This window comes from Camelus ferus, chromosome X (genome assembly GCF_009834535.1).
Source record: "Camelus ferus isolate YT-003-E chromosome X, BCGSAC_Cfer_1.0, whole genome shotgun sequence".
NCBI classification, from domain to species: Eukaryota; Metazoa; Chordata; class Mammalia; order Artiodactyla; family Camelidae; genus Camelus; species Camelus ferus.
This window is the reverse complement of record NC_045732.1, coordinates 86,456,870-86,469,782: the sequence shown is the minus strand read 5'-3', so window position 1 is coordinate 86,469,782 and position 12,913 is coordinate 86,456,870. Positions and strand designations below refer to the sequence as shown.

Sequence of the window (12,913 nt, the reverse complement as noted above, 5' to 3'; positions counted from 1 at the left end):
TGCGCCTCCTCCGAACTCTCACCTTCCTACTGTACTTACCAGGCTGTGCACCTTCATTGGTTCATTGCCCTTCACGTTAGATTTTGAGGTCATTGATAGTGGACATAGTAAATATTTGATGAAATAATGAAATGATTGAATGGAACAAACATAAAATAACGTTCCTGGCTGATCCAAGGGCTCAGTGTTCACGCCGTCATATCAAAGCTCAGTGTGGAAAGCAGTGAGCTACACGAGTCTGCAAGGTAACAGAAGCTGCTGTTAATGAGTTGATTGTTTGGGCTGAAATGTGTTTTTCTCAAGTTCTCAACAATCTCCCCCTGCCAGGACTATATAAAAATTTTTTTTTTTGGTAAATCACCACTGGATCAACCTGAGTGAGTGAAAACACACTTTCAGCATATTTCTCAGAACTGTATATACTAGGGTGGTGTATTGCTGTCATTTCTGTGACTTCATTATCAGAATTGTCCACTTGTGCTACTCAGACGCAGAGATAACATCAAGACTATATTTTTTAAAAAAGCACTTTGTCACTTTAAGAACGCAGAATGCCAAACCAGAAAGAGCATTCACTTTATGGGCCAAAATTCTACAGCAGTAATCCTAGAAACCACAAATACAGGTAGATCGGAATTTGCTGGCTCCTGTGTCATTTCACAACGGCAGCTGGCTATGTACAAGAATGTGTGTCCTCAGCAAATACTAAGTTTCTTTAATGAACAGTCTGCAGGCTCTTTGTATTCCTTATTATACGAGACTTTGAGATGGGCTTGCACTGATTTTGTTGTAATTCAGACATAAGCTTCCCCTTCACATCAGTCTGAGGGTGATCTTTTCTAGCTGTTAAGGAGTCTAAATAGGTTTTTCAGACTACTCTGTGTTTACTCAGTTTACCCACGGCCCCTCTCCTACCCTCCATTTATTCAACTCGATACAAAGATTTCTCAGTGCAGGTGGAGAAAGAAAAAAAATCATCGTAGATTTTTCCACTGTTATTCACAGAGCTTAAAATAAAAAAGCTGTATTTATACTTCATTGAATAAGAAGGTTTGCTTGGCTAAATGAGATGGTGAGCATTAATATAAGATTTAAAAAGAGACAACGGTTGTGTTACTCCCACCCTTGAAAGTGAAAAGCATAAGGCAGAGAGTTGCAGGAGGTGCAGCTGAATAATGAGGCATTTTTCTGAGAAAGAGGAGTGGAAGAGTGATTCTCAGCTCTGGGCCAAATCCTTGGCCTGACTCAGTGCAATCCAGCACACACTTTATAGTAAAGCTCAGAACAGAGGGTATATGCAGTCAGTAGGCTTTTGTATCATAAAACCTGAGTCTGCTTATAAATACCCCAGCATGTGCATGTTCTCACCCCAGTGTTACTTATAACACTGAAAAGTTAGGAACAGCTCAAGTGTCAAACAGTACAGAGCTGGTTAATCAAACTGACGCAGCCATGTGATGGCATGTTATACAGCTAGTAAAAATTTTGTTGTAGAAAAGAGATTTAATGGCATTGGATGATGGTCCAGTATATTAGTAATTAGAGAAAAAGCAGATCATACAGTAGTAAGTCCAGTAGGAACCTAATAAATACAGACACATAGTCATAGAAGTCTGGAATATAATTTCCAAAATTGTTTACAGTGGCTATCTCTGGATTGTGGAATTAAAGATGGGTTTTACTTCTCTTTGTGCTTTTAAAACGTTCTCTATAGTGATAATGAACTTTGTAATTAACTTTACAATCAGAAAAAGAGAGGATACCTTTCCCTCTTGTAAACACTATTGTAGTGGCTTGAATGGTGCCCCCCCCCTTTCCCGAATATCTGTGTCCTAATCTCTGGAACCTGTGAATGTGACCTTATTTGGAAAAAGTCTTTGCAGATGTAATTAAGTTAAGGATCTCGAGATGGGATTATTCTGGACTGTGCAGGTGAACCCTAAATCCGAAAACAAGCATCTTTATGAAAGACAGAATAGGAGAAGGCACGTGAAGATGGAGGCAGAGTTTGGAATGATGTGGCCATGAACTAAGGGGTACTGCCAGCCGCTAGAAGCCAGAAGAGGCAGGGAAGAATTCACCCCTAGAGCCTCCTGGGGGAGCACAGACCTACCGAAACCTTCATTTTGAACTTCTGGCCTCTGGAACTGTGATAAATTTGCTGTTGTTTTAATTCTGTGGTAATTTGTTACAGTGGCTGCCGGAAACGAATATATACTACAGTTCCTTCTGCACGGACATCTGACTGGGAGCTTCTCTCTGGCTCTCCTCAGCCCTGGATCACTGTGGTCACCATCTTCAAAGAGCCATGCTGAGCTCTGTCACCAGCTCACTGTCCATTCAAATGGCCTGTCTCGTCCCTCCTGTCCCACTTCTCTTCACTCTTATTTGTGAGAGGTTCCTTTTAATCACTACAAACTGCACCTGTTGTTTGGTCCAGGCAGAGCGCCTGTCCACTACTTGTCTCAGGCAATTGGACATTTGTTATTACACATTCATAGAAGGGCTTTAATGGCCTCTGTATTTTCAAAGGCGATCCAGTGACTTTCACCAATCTTTCAGATATCTGTAATGACTTAAAGAGGCTCCCAAATGACAGGACACCCAGGATACTTTGGGTATATCATTATCCATTTAGAGGAGAAAGGGAAATGCTTTATCACAGCATAAGGAGAAATCATACCCAAAGTCGCCAAAGAGATTTCCCAAATACTAGATACTTCTACAGATAATTTGCAGATATTTTGTTTCTATTTGCCAAATAAGTGAAGGTAGCTCATTGGTGACTTGACCCAGTGCATCATGCCGGCTTCATCTCTGATCTCTTGCTGATGGTCCAGTAATCTCTAGTGCTGTGCTCCCTACCTCATGCTATTCCTCCTACTCTGCCCTGGCTGGAGTGAGGCTCTCCTCCACCATGGTCCTCTGCGCCTGACTTGCTTCCTGCCCATTACCCCAATCCTTTAGATTTGGCTCAAGCATCACCTCTAAGAAGTCTTGCCCAAGCCCCACTTCCCAGGTACTAGGCCTGGCCTCCTGTGTCTCTCTAGCAGCATGGCCTCACCTCTACCTCTGCTCTGTTCACGATATGTGGAAATGATCTCTTTGTGCAGGTGGAACATTTTCAAGTTTATGCTACCTGACGATATGGTATCCACAAGGCAAAGGAAAGAGAAAATGAAGCAGTCTCTCCAGTGAATGGAATATTGTCTGTGGCTAAATAATCTTTGCAAAGTAAAGGCTATCTCCATTGCCATGCAGATCTTTTATCTTCTGCCCACTGGATCAATATGAATAATTCCTAAGCAAACCCTTCATTTTCCATTGCAAGAAAAAAGACAGAAGCTGATGAGAAAAGGTTGAACAGGGGCCTCCCAAATGTGAGAAGATGCTTGCTTTGAATGATCATAATAGAAAAGTGCCATGGTCTGTTTGGCTCTTCCCTACTGTACTGTGAGCTGCTTGAGGGAAGCAGTCTCGAGTCCCTGTGCTTAGCACTGAGTTGCTGTTCCTGACAAACTTGTGGGATGAATGAATATTTTCTCGTGGTCTCGTGCTTTCTGTTCAGGCTGTGAAGAGAAGCAGAGCAAACACACTGATACCAGATCTGCCATTTGCCTGGATTAGTGTCCTGAAGCCCTTCAGACAAGACCTTCCTATCACCCATCTCAGAAGTCTCAGAGCATGACAGGATTGTCAGCAGGTGAGAATGGTGAAAAGCAGATAATGCTTTCTCTTTTCAGTCTAGAGAAAGTACCAGCAAGGAGCTTTATGCTGGGAGGTGATAAGGGACACCACACACAACGGGGGAAATCAATGCACAGTCCCTCTGTGGTCAGTGAACACAGTGGTGACAGACGAAATTTTGCTAAGACACTAATCAGCTTTAGTCCTGACATCCCTCCACCCCAGGTCCCAAGATTCCAGGAATAATTGATGGAAGGTGATGCACCCAGGCAGTTGCAAGCAATACTGTTCGTGCTAACAAAGACAGGAGTTGGTTTTCAGTTACTGCTGTCAGACTCTAGAACAGGATTTGAGAGCAGCTCCATAGTTGTATGACCCCTCCTGAAATGGGGTATAACTATGTTCTTCCTAATCGGAAAGTCCTTGGGCTAAGCCAGATGGTATCTTGTGGCTGAGTCTCAGAAAGTTACGAATCTGGAAGAAGAAAGCAGTTTATAGTTGGGAAGGAAAGCAGGATAGTCAAGGAGCCACAAGATTGGCCAAACAGGCCACCATCCTGGAGGGGCTGTACTAGCTGGAAGCCAGATAAGAATAAGGGGGCAAGCAGAGAGGATGACAAGATGCAGGGGGTTGAAACTGGTGCCCAGAGTAATTTCATGAACACAGCCTTCCTCTGCCTGGCCTGGTATGCTTTGCTGAGCAAGGGGCAGTCTCTCAAAGCTCTAGAATGGCTGTCTTTCCCCATTTCCTAGCCCAGTTAGATTGGCCAAGGGCTGACGACCATGAAGAATTGTATGTTTTAGGGTGGGAGTGGGATTAGGAGACTCCTGCCGAAGGCAATACCATGTTGAAAGGTTAGTTTGAGGATTAATGATGAGATACCCTCTGTGAAACATGGAACACTACACACTGCAATTCAACAAATATTTACTGAGCTGTATTTATTGAGGGCAATACAGTCAGTATAAGGAGGGTATAGAGATTGGTATTACATTTGGTGTCCTCAGTAACTATAGAGTGTCTCATCTTAGATATTGAAGGGATGGAGAGAGATGGGAAAACAGGTCGTAGTCCAGATACAGTGCCAGGTGAGGTCGGGGAGGAGGCAGGAAAGATGTGTTGGGGTGGACTCCAGTGCCGGCCAGAGCAGCTGTTACTTAGAATGCTAGTTGGGTAGGACTGTGTAGAATATCTCAGACGTGCGGAAGGCACTTAGGCTGGTGCAGTGGTCTAGGTAGAGATGATGTGGGTCTGACTTACTCTGGTGGCAATGGGAAGAGAATAGACACAGGACTGACAGGCATAGTGGAGAGCTAAACTGGCTTTGACTTGGCGATTGATGGATTGTTGGGCAGAGGGTGGAGAGGAAGCAAAGATGACAGCAATTTTTCAAGCCTAGGTGACTAGATGAATAGGGTCCATCCGAGAACTAGAGAAATCAGCTGGGGTCATTGATTTGAAAGGGGAAATTTGTTTGGTTTTCAACATGTTGAGTTTGTGGTGCTGGTTGAACATCTGAATAGAGATACCCAGAATGCCGCTGGAAACGTGCAGTAAGACTAGGGTAGAAGCCCTGCCACAGATTCCCTGTCTGCTTATGCTCTCTACCTCTGCACCACCTTCCCTCGCAGCTCTTTGTGTGATGAGTTTCTGTTAGCTCTGTATGGAGAAGGACTTTTTCATTGTATACCTAAGAAATCATAGGTTCACAATACTGTTGTTTTTAAATCCATAAACTAGTGATTAGAAGAGAAGTCAAGGCCAAGACAGATGGGTCCCAATCACCAAAGTGATCATTCAGACCACTGAGTAGATGAAATCACTGAGGGAGTGTTATGGGTTGAATTGTGTCCTCCCCAAATTCATATGTTGAAGTCCTAACTTCCAGGACCTTGTAATATGTGACCTTATTTGGAGATAGGACACCTGGTCTGTGGTTATTTGTTACGGCGGCTCTGGCACACTAGCAGAGGGAGAAGGTATATAATGGAGAGAGAGCAGGGGACTGAAGTTGAAACCATAGGGTCACTTCTATCGAGGATGAAAGTTGACAGGAAATAAGAGAAAGCAAAAATGTATTGGTTATAGAGGCGGAAGGAGAGCAACAGTAGTGCCACGTCATGGAAAGTGAGGGAGGAGAAAATTTCAAAAAGAGAGAGTGGCAGGTAAGAATGCCAAAGGGAATTTGAGTAGGACAGGGACTTAGTGGTTCACACTGAGGAGGGCCTAGAAGCCGGGCATGGTCTGGGAGAAAGCAGTTTCATCCGTGGTAAGGGGAGGGCGATGGAGAAGCCGAGTTAGGGAGTGTTGATGTGTAAACAGGAGGGGAGGCGATGGACACCAGTGCTCCTCAAGCATGTCTGAGGATTGGTACAGGCTGGCTGCCTTGAGTCAGCTGGGGAGATTAGAAAAAAGATGAGTTTCTAGGCCTCAGCCCCCAAATTGTATTCGGATTCATCAGGTCTAGGGCGGGGTGTAGAAATCTGGTTTCTTAAAAAGCTAAGTGTTTCTTATGCACAGGTAGATTTGAGAACCATGTGCTAGACTTTTATGTGAAGGAAATTGGTAGTAAAGTAGAAGCAAGAGAGAAGGAAGACATTGATCAGGATTGTCTAGAAGATGCCAAACGAACAACCCTTAAATCTCAATGTTTTTAACTATTGTCTTAATGAGAAATGCTGATTTCTCACTCATCCTCTGTGATCATCACAAGCTAGGGGAGAGGTCTCTGTTTAACTCAGGCTGACAAAGCCTTCCATCATCTTGCTGCTATACCTTCTAGAACATGAAGTCTCCTTAGTTGCTGCTTCAAGGAAAAAGTGTATGGACATTTTACATCTGCTCTTCTAAGCTTCTGATCCAAAATGACATGTTACCTCCATTCACAATTCATTGGCCAGAACTGGTCACGTGAGCTTTCCTAACTGCAGGGAATAGGTGATGTGGACTTGATGTGCCTCAGAGAAGAGGAGAACTGGATGTGGATGAGGACGAGTCAGGTTTGCTTGGAATGGAGCACACAAGCCAAACTGTTTTTCTTGTGGGAGAGAACTGAGCATTTGTGTAGGCCAAGAGAACGGTGCCGGAGGAAGGGGAGGTGGAGAGGGGAAAGGAGGTGAGTTGAGAAAAAGCAGGAATCAACAGGGTAAAGCCCTAGAAGAAGGGTGGGCACAGAAACACCAATTCGGGTGGGCTTCACCTTGCAAAGGAGGGATGCCTTTCTTCCTCAGAGTCCAGTGTGAACAGAGATGGAGAATGACACCTCTGTGAGAGTTTGGTAGGGCACAGAAATTCTCATCATCACGATTAGCAATATTGTTCTGAGACTTGACCTGTCCTTCCTTTCTCCTTTCCAGATTTCTGTTTACAAGTCTTTCAGATGAGAGTTCAGACATTTAAAGCACTTCCAAAATTAACCCAAGACGATTAGTCAACAGGACTGAATTAGCAGGGCATTCAAGAGTCCATTGCATCTCTCCTATCTTAAAGGTAAAGTTCAGAGCTGACTCAAAGCAGATGCTTCAGAGTCCCCTATGACTCGGCAGCTGGGGGGCTTTGGAGGCTTTTCTGGTGTAGGTTCCCAGAGTGTTGGCTCTCCATAGCCTAGCGTTACAATTTGAATGGTGTGTTACTACCGGTTAGGGAAACAGGAACACTAGAGCTTCCACTGTACTTCAGAGGCACAAGAAACAGGATTCTCGATCTGCAAAGGGCCTTAAGAGGTAGGACCATGCTAAACTGACTAAAGTAAATAAAAAATGTTTGTTTTTTTTTTTCTATTTTTGAAAGCCCACATCAGAGGGCTTACCCAGTCACTTCTCTTCTTGCTTTTGGCTAGCCTAGTTCCCTCCTCTTACATTTAAGACGTCTGTCCTCTTGTTTTGCCCTCTGTGGCCACAGAGAACAACAGTACAATCCCTTATATACATGAAGTCATTGTTAGATTGTGCCACAGCCTTAATTACAAACTCAAACATCTTTTCTCTTTCCCACAAATGTATCAAGTGGCTAATATGTGCCAGTCACTGTGGCTATAAAATAAGTTAAAAAATCAGTCCTTGGTTTCATAGAACTTGCAGGGGAAGAAATAGAATTTTCCCTCTGGCCCTCTAGGTTCTTGGCTGAGGCCCCTACACCCACCTCGGTAATAAAAGAGTAATAAGAGAAAAACAAAGAAACTTAATAATGTGTTTACCTCTGTGTACATGGGAGAGACCCAGAATAAGAGAGTAAGTCCCCCAAATGTCCAAACTATCATCTTAAATACCATCTTCAGCTAAAGACAGATGAAGATGTCAGGGGTGGGGAGACAGGTATGGGAGGTGACCAGGAAAAGGACAGTAAACAAAGGTAAGGTTGTTATGCAGATTTAAGTGTCTGCCTTCTCTATTAATAAGAATATCTAGAGATTTAATTATTTTCCTCTTCCTGGTTCAAGAGGGAGACACCCTTACAAATGGAGATTTTCCTTATAAATGTAAATGTCTTTTACGAAAGGGTAATTTCCACTTGGTTTTTAGAGCTTTTCCTTTGTCTGCTGTTTATTAAAAATAATAAGCCTGAAATAATTCTTATGCCAAAGAGGCATATTTCTTCAAACTCTTTAATCTGGTTGGGGGGAAAGGGAGAGAGGGAGAGATGCACATTACATCTTGATTGTTTCACTGCGGTTAACAGAGTTAGGTGCCAGGGCAGGAAGAAAGAATGAATTCTGTCTAAAGTCATCAGGGAAAGCTTGACAGTGCGCCTAACAGTAGACCTCAAGTCTCGAAGTCTGAGTAGGAGTTTCTCTTTCTCCAATATCTGTAACTCTTCACGAACTCTTCTGCTTCCCTCTTTAGTTTTGTGATCATGTTCAAATGCTCAAATTCTCCCACCTTTAGATTTTACCCTGTTTTTTATAATCAACTCTAATCCCACCTAATGCAAAGCGGACAGCCTAGAATCCCTCCAGCATCTCTGGGGATTCTTGGTGAGAGCTGAGGACTGTTTTACTCAGTCACCTCTGTATCCTCTTTGTGGCCACTGAATCCTTGATCTTTGCTCTGTGGCTCATCTCTTGCAATAGACCTGGCTCCCTCTTCCTGCATTTCTCCATGCAAATCCTGCACTGGGTTGGGGGAGGGCTTCACTGCCCCCCATACCTTTGACCTGGGGCTGTGTGTAGCAGACTTTGCTAAAGGTTTGTAGACATGGAAGGGAGGCAGGATTGAGGGGAATGGTGGCTGAAATTCAGCCATGAGCCACTCCCTCACCAAGCCTTGTGCCCTGGCTAGGTCCTGGGAGGAAGGGGGACTGTTTTCTAATGAACTCAAATCTGTGTTATGGGTTAGTGGTGTCTCTGAGGGGGAGTACACCCTAGTAGAGCTAAACAACCTCAGATTATAGTTCCTAGAATATTTGTCATTTCTGCCCCTGGTAGGATTGCCAGGTTTAGCAAATACAAATACCAGACATCTAAGTTAAATTTGAATTTCAGATAAACAGTGAATTTATTTTTAGTTTAACTGTGTCCCAAGCAATATTTGGGACATACTTATGCTGAAAATTATTCCTTGTTCACTGGAAATTGAAATACAAGGTGTCCAGTTAAATTTGATCCGGGACCCTAGTCCCTGGAAGGTACTATCCAGGCCTCCCTTATGTTTGTGACAGCCTTCCACTGTGCCGCACGGCCCCGGCTCCTGCCTGCCACTTCTTTTCTTTCCCTCTCCAGCTCAGTTCTTTCTGACCACCCCCATTGTTTCCCCTTTCTTTTAGAGAGCAGTTTAGCTGTTAGGCTGGTCTCAGCTCAGCTCATTCAGACTCTGCCCAGGGGACTTATCTTCATAACCAAACACGATCTTTGTCCTAAATCATAACCCGTTTTCTCAGAGCGGAATTCTGCGGCCAGTCGGCCAGCACGTGTTCCTGTTCTTCATATAGTCATTCAGCCCCAATCTGAGCAGAGTTCCTGAGGGAGGCTTGACCCATTATAATGTTAATAATTGGCCCATCTTTCTTACGGTGAATGAACAAGTCGATGGTGATAGCCTTAGTTGGGGAAGGTAATCCCTCTCACGTAGTTGCAGCCTGGCAATTGAACCCTAGAGCCTAGGATATTAGGACTGAGATTATTTCAGGGATTCTCTAGTCTGTACTGCTTCCTCACTTTGCAGATGGGGGAAGTGAAGCCGAGAGAGGGCTGTGACTTGTTCACACAGCCAGTTCATGTTAGAGCTTTGGATTTGCTATCCTGTCCTTGTCTCTCAGGAAATGTGAACAATTTGGCAGAAAGCATTTTTCAAACAGTCCCCTCTCTCCCCATGGTTATGGTTTTGTCTGGTGGTTCCATATTGTGCTAAGGTGATGGTAACTTCACAGTTTGTTACCTACACAGCCTCCCTGGAGAATCCCAAGTGGTAAGTTTCTTCCCAGAACCCCACACCTATTGTTGCTGGACCTCAGTGGCAGCTGCAGCGGGGAGTTGGCTGCCCTCTGTTCATCCCACTGGTCCTGCCAAGGAGTTCGGTTTACCCATGATGATTTCCACTTGAAAGCAATAGCAAATGCCTTCATGCCTTTCTTAGTTTCATTGCAGTGAAGAGTAAGCGCTCAGCACTCTCTGAGTTGATGAATAGACGTCTTCTCACTGTAGAAATATGCCAAGTGTGATTTCATGGCAAGAAAGATTTCTTGTCAGCGTATAGATTTCTAGCAGTGGTAAAGACATTGCGAAGTTTCCATGTCGGCTCTTGAAGCCATTGTACAAGGGCCAGACACACTGAGCGTGTTTCCTTTTTGCCACTTTGATTTGTCCTAAATTTGTTGCCTCAGTAAATGTGAAACACTGTTTCCTGACCTTTCTAAATTAGACCGTGCTGCTTACAGGAGCCAATCAGTCACACTGGAAAAAGGCTCAGCCTTTTTGGTAAAGACTTGGACATTTCTAGAACTTCCTTGTTTTAACCTCCCCCTGCTGGTGAAAGATAATCCACATATATTCTGTTCAGGAGCTGAAAAATTTAAGGGGAGGAAATTTCAGTCTTGCTGAATGATTTTGCCTTTTAAATACAGAGAGATAAATGAATATTTAAGAAAGATAAATGAATATTTCTTCTAGGAGCCATAGCCGTGTGATCATTACCTGGCTGCGTTACCCAAGTTTACTTGCACAGTCTATTTATATGTGTGTCGGAATCTGTAGACTGACACTGCGTTGTCTTCATTCTTTGGCTTTTGTGAGGTACACCTATGGCTGTTGGAATTACAACGAACTGTGAGAATGGGATGGAATAGATTGCTTCTGGCCAACCTTTTTCACCTTCTGTTTCCTCCTTTTCATTGGCTGTGAGCTATGAAAATCAGACGGCTGTGCCTGTTAGAGATGTGTCCAAAGTAAGAGTTCAGAGCCCCGGAGTGAGTCGCTTGCACAGAGGAAGCACGAGCACTCCGTAACTAGGGGTGGAGCAAACATTAAAGAATCAGTGCAAAGGTATTTCTTTAGTGCGCATACTTTATAAAATACATTTTGGCTGCTCGGAGGAATTTTCTGCTACCTTCTTAATTTTAGGTGACTTCTTCATGGTTGAAGTTGATAAGTGGCCTTCAGATGAGTTAAGGTATTAATGTGGTATCTGTAATTCTGGGGATTGAATGAAAGGGGGAAAATAATGAAAAATTACAGATTATCATAGAAAACAACATTTTCTATTTTTAAAATGTGATCTTTTCCACAAGCTTCTCTCTGCAGTGTGCATCCATAATTTATGAACGCTCCTTTGCTAAGGGATGGTGGGGGGGGAATACTTTGAATTGTGACATACTTTATAAATGTTAAACATCTAGTTGTTCTGTCCGTTTGGGATCTAACGGTATAGGCGTCTTTCCTGTTGGCCACCATTGTCACACGTCCCAGCCTTTTTTGGAGTGCCTGTGCCGGTGCTGAGGGATGTACAGAGGGGAGTAAGACACACTCCCTGCCCTGAGCTTGCTGGCCGCCCATGAGGGAAAAGAAGCCAGGAGCACAGTGGATGGAGGCCCCCAGTCTGATCTCTGCTTCTGAAGACTTGACTCTGAACTTCATGTGTTTGAGTTTAGTCTTCTGTAAAATGACGACATGACGGTAGAGAAACTCTCACTCTGTGATTCTGTGATCTGTACGGCAGAACCATGTGCTCTGTGGGATCAGTGTCCTTGTGTCACCCACTGCTGTTTCTGTAGCACCTACCGCAGAAGCTAGCACACAGTAGGTGCTCAGTTGTGTATTGAATGACTGCAGAGATGGAGACCGTGCTAAAGAAATCTGAGGAAGGCGAGCTCGTTTGTGGACTGGGTGATCAGGGATTTTATGGGGGAGTAATATTTGAAACAGACTTTTAGAAAAGGCATTTCCATGGGTGCACATTTGGAATGGGGTGCAGTTGAAGGCACTTTGTATCCATGGGAAGCTGTGTGGTGTCATGGGAAGAACATGGGACTTTGAACCAGAAAATTTCAATTCCGGTTCAAGTTCTGTCGCTCACTAGCATGTGTCCTTGAGCGAGTCACTGAATTTCTTGAAGTCTCAGTTTCCTCATGTGTCAAATGGGGATGATGATACCAAACACTTGACAGATTTGTGATGAGGATGAGATAGTATGTTTTATCTTTTGATGCAGTGCTCAAAAATGTGAATCTGCAGAAGTAACAAAAATCAAAAGAGCATGGAGGTAGGAAATGAAGGGTATGTCTATGAACATGTGCTGGCATTGGGTATAGTTGCAAACGAAGTTTGATTTAGACTACACAGAAACATGTATGATGTGGTTAAAAGTGTGGAAATCTGTAAGTCTGTTATATATATATTGATTTTTCTTGAAGAGGAACAACCAAATAAAACTCAGGCCTTTGGCTTAGATCCAAGATCTGTGACGTTCCCAACAGCCAAGGTTCACATTGTTTTCCTATATGAAGCACTGACTATGGGATTTACACCAAAATCAATAAAAATATTTCCTGCTTCTGAAGGGAGTGTTTATCAGATCAACAGTGTGTGTGTACCAAGGAGACCATGGTTATAATGCCAAGTCAGAATTTCATAGTCTTACAGTACTGAAAAGAAATTAGCGTACAACCTGCAAATAGTTACCCAAAGATCGCGGATGTGGGGTCGGGAGAGAGGAAGTGGCAGAGATGACTCCTGGATTTTGAGCCTGGGAGAAGGATGGTGTGTTGTACAGAAACCAGGTTGTCTTGAGGAGCTGTA

The 12,913-nt window shown here is 43.7% G+C and overlaps 1 long non-coding RNA gene across 2 annotated transcripts in view; it reads left to right on the top strand.

Moving 5' to 3' along the window:
* LOC116662271 overlaps positions 1-12,913 on the top strand; it is a 63,824-nt gene that overhangs the window by 20,586 nt on the left and 30,325 nt on the right. The window contains exons 2-3 of one of the 2 annotated variants that reach the window (XR_004318316.1): positions 3,569-3,703; positions 7,044-7,151. This is a non-coding gene — a long non-coding RNA (uncharacterized LOC116662271). Of the gene's footprint in view, positions 1-3,568; positions 3,704-7,043; positions 7,152-12,913 lie in introns of those variants that run through there. The other variant, XR_004318317.1, reaches the window with a different exon arrangement.